We start from the raw sequence: 4,362 nt of genomic DNA, 5'->3' as shown, positions 1-4,362 counted from the left end.
CAAATCAATTCAGTATGAAATTGTCCAGGGCAAAACATAACTGTATCAGATTGTCTAGTGCAGAACATGACAGATGCTAAGCGGAAGAGACATGTTTAAACCGAAAATACAAGGTGTGGTATATGTTTACTAGCTGCTTGATATTTGTGCAGACAGAGATGTCTGCCCGTTGCTATTTGGCAAACCAACAAAGTGCCCGCAATTTTGGTTGAACTGCACAAGAGAATAGTACAGTCACTACATGCAGTGCCATTTGAAAATAGACACAGAAAGATTGGATAGTCACTTCATGGACTGAAGAAAAGTAGTAATGTACTATTTATTGGCCAATACTAGGTGCTTCATTGCTTTGGTCTGATTATACAATGGACATCATTTTGCCTAAGTTAAAGTTTGGATCCGAAAATAGTCTCGCAGTGTGATCGAGGGAAGACCAAATCATATTGCAGTGCATGTTCCTCCATCATGTCTGGTTCATTCTCATGGTTCTAGCTGTTGGTGAAACCACTTATGTTTGCAAGAGGAATTGTAGACTTCACAAACAAATTTGTCTTTCAGTCTGTACTGAATGTTGGCTAATAGAAGCATCCATGTTAGTAGGAAGAACAGATGTTTTTTCTAGATCTTTGCTTTTGGAGCTACATATTTGTATATGATCTGTGAGTCATTGAGATGCATTAACATGTTGATCTTATGCATGGGAATCGTACTAGTTAGTTTTAGTTGCGACGCAAGATCCGAAGTGGCTGATCTTTGCTTTTGGAGCTACATATTTGTATATGATCTGTGAATCATTGAGATGCATTAACAGTTACTTATTTCTGTTCGCTCAGTGTTTACAAGTTACTAATCGATCACTAGCTAGCCTACAAATGCGCTCCTGGCAGTTTTATTTGCGACGCAAGATGCAAAGTGGCAGTTTTTTGAATAAAAATGCCTACCTCTGAAGAAACTAACAAGCTCATACGCAAACAAGTGCCTCCTATCGCACCTCTGGCAAGTCCGAGGCGAGGCGGAGGACACCGGTCCTGGAGTTTAGCATGGACAGCAGATGGCGGCCGGCGTCGTCTAGTTAGCTAAGAGTAAGTTAGTACTTGTACGCTACTAGAGTGTTAGTGGGAGTAGATAGTTAACTTGGCTATGATGGTTGTCAACATGGAAGTTCAGTACTCTATATGTGGATCATACCTGTTACTTTGGTCTGAATGTTGAACTTTCCGTTTGAACGTATGGAATGGGCTGTTATTTTTTTAAATGGGTTGTATTTGTCCTCCACGGTTTAGAGGCTGACTTGTGGGCCTAGCAAGTTGACGCGTACACAATCAGGAGATGATTGTATGTGGAGAGGATGACAGCAGGGACCCGCCAAGGTCATGGCAGTACGCAAGCAAGTGCCTCCTTATTTCAAGCCAATAAAAAATGGCTCCTCCTAGTGGATTTCTAACATCTGGATCCCATGCCATTGTCAACGTAGTCAATAAACGAGAGAATTGCACAACGAGCGGCTGACACCAGGGACCCAGCAGCTCGCCCAGTTATTTTTGTTTTGGGTTAATTTGATAAATGCCCCTCCAAATATGGTGTATCCGAGAAATGCCACTGCAATTTCCAAACTTTGAAAAATGCCATTTCATGCCATTTCTAGTGGCATTTTTCGAAGTCTGGAGTGGCGTTTTTCAAAGTTTGCAAACTGCAGTGGCATTTTTCAAAGTTTGCAAAAATTGCAGTGGCATTTTTCAAAGTTTAGAAATTGCAGTGGCATTTTTATGAATCGCCATAATTGGAGTGGCATTTATCTAATTTGTTTTTGAGACGGAAGCAGGGTGTCAACTGGGCTGTGCAGGACACTCTGGCCTGTCTAGACAGCCTTTTCTTTTATGTTTACCACAGACCAGCCCAGTAGTTTTTTTTTCTTTCTAAAAATGGCTAGCCCAATTTTTTGTGATTTGTCAAGTAAGTCACTTTATCAGGCCTGTTGGGCTGCAAATCTTTCAAGACGAGGAGAGCTTCATTCGGCTGGCCGAGAAAATGGCCTATCAGTAATGAGAAATGGACTGTACATTTTTAAAACACATCAAACCGGCAATTATTTTCAAATATCTTTTTTCATTTCGAGATTTTAAATTGCATTGATTTTTATGCATGGACAAATTATTGGATTTTATATTGATATACATTTATTTTTAAAATCAGTCTGAATGTGACTCGAAATTTCGGGATTAAAAACACTTCAGACCGCACCGACATATGCAAAATTTCGTATACTTTTTTAACCGTGGCCACAATATGGGCTGTAATGCTAACATAAAGAATATGGGCTCCAAAAAACCCGTAAGAATTAGCAAATGGGCTGTAATTATTTGAAATAATGGCAGATGGGTTGTATGTTGTTTTCCACAGATTTGAGGCTTTCCACAGATGGCGTGTATACTGTTGGATGTCCATCCAACGGCCATCGTGCTTCTTCAACCTCTGCTCTTCCTGCTCCAGCCGCTCAAACATGCGCCGGCGGGACTGCCTGCTCCCTCCTCCTCCTCGCGGCCGGCTGTGCTGCCACGCAGGCCTCACCGCCCCACCGTACTCCCATCGCTGGCCTAGCCATCCCTCTACTCACCCACACCTGCTGTTATTCTCCGGCGACGGCAGACGAACCAGTAAACCCTCATACAGTCGTACTCCCCTCCGCATGGGAAACAAAAACAACGTCCAAGTCTTCCCTGCCTCTGTGTCGTTCCCTTCCTAGGCCTCGCTGTCGTCCACCGCCCTGGTGCTCTCGGCGTGACGTGGTCAGCGTGGTCAACGACCGACATGCATCTGAAGTGGACTGTACGTGGAGAGGCTGACAGCTGGGTCCATGGCCGCACACAAGGAAATGCCTCCTTATTACGCGCAAAATAATGATTTCCTCCACCTGACATCTGGGACCCACCGAAACGGCCTCTGTATTTCGCGAAAAATATGTTACCGCCGCTGACAGCTCGGACCCACCAGCTATATCTTCGCACGCAAGGAAGTGCCTCCTTATTACGCACAAAAAAATGAATACTCCCCCTGCTAGTTGGGACCCAGTATAGTGGGCCTACTAAGTTGACGGGGAGGAAGGGCTTTGTCAACTTAGTCAATATGCACGATTCTAGCTCGACTGACCGTACGATGTCCATCCAACGGCCGTAGTGCTTCTTCAACCTCTGGTCTTCTTGCTCCAGCCGCCCAAACCAGCGTCGGTTGTGCCTCGTGCTCCTGCCTCCCGTGGCCGGCTGCGATGCGGCGGAGGCCTCACCGCCCCCTACTACTCCCACCGCTGGCTAGGCCATCCCTCTACTCACCCACACCCCCTGTTATTCTACGGCGACGGCAGCCTCACACCGCAGCGAACCAGTGAACCCTCGTACTCCTCTACGCGTGGGCATCCACTGCCACGTCTTCCTCGGCTCCGTGTCGTCCCCTTCCTAGGCCTCGCCGTCGTCCACCGCCCTTGTGCTCTCGGGGCGGCGTGGTCAATGTGGTCAAGGAACGACTTCCATCGGACATGGACTGTACGTGGAGAGGCTGACAGCTGGGTCCACGACCGCAGCAAGGAAGTGCCTCCTTATTATGTGCAAAATAATTATTCCTCCACCTGACAGCAGGGACCCACCGGACGGGCCACCGTATTTCTCCCCCCTGACTACTGGGACCCACCAGCTACATCTTCACAAGCAAGGAAGTGCCTGACAGTCGGGACCCACCTGGTCGAAGCGTACGTAGCGTTGTCATTCTGGTCGCGAACGTGTATGTACATATATAGTGGTGGATGTAGAGGCGCGCATGTGTCGTAGTAGAGGCGGCCAGGGTGCAAGAAAGAAAATATGGCCACGTATGTGTACATACGGGCGGGGTCTCGAACGCCTACTCGCGCATACGTACGGCGAGGGCTCGTGTACATGGCTGGGTCGGAACGGAGAAACAGCATCGTCATCGTGTTCATGGGTCGGAACGGAATGTGTGGTCGTGTTCATCGGGAGGGCTTGGACGGAAGAGGCGATGGAAATGAGGCATGGCGTACCGCACAACGGAGGAAACAGACCTCCTACGGTCGAAACGGGGGTCCTGTTGATCAGGAGGGGTGTGGCGTACCGCAAAACGGAGGAAACGGACCTCCTACGGTCGAAACGGGGGTCCTGTTGATCGGGAGGGGTGTGGCGTACCATAAAACGGAGGAAACAGACCTCGTACGGTCAAAACGGGGGTCCTGTTGATCGGGAGGGGTGTGGCATACCGCAAAACGGAGGAAACGGACTTGTGTTGGAGCGCTACGGTCGAAACGGGGGTCCTGTTCATCGGGAGGGGTGTTGCGTACCGCAAAACGGGACTCCACGGGAT

The sequence above is a fragment of the Triticum dicoccoides genome, chromosome 6A (assembly GCF_002162155.2).
Source record: "Triticum dicoccoides isolate Atlit2015 ecotype Zavitan chromosome 6A, WEW_v2.0, whole genome shotgun sequence".
Taxonomy (NCBI): domain Eukaryota; kingdom Viridiplantae; phylum Streptophyta; class Magnoliopsida; order Poales; family Poaceae; genus Triticum; species Triticum dicoccoides.
This window is presented reverse-complemented; position numbering follows the sequence as displayed.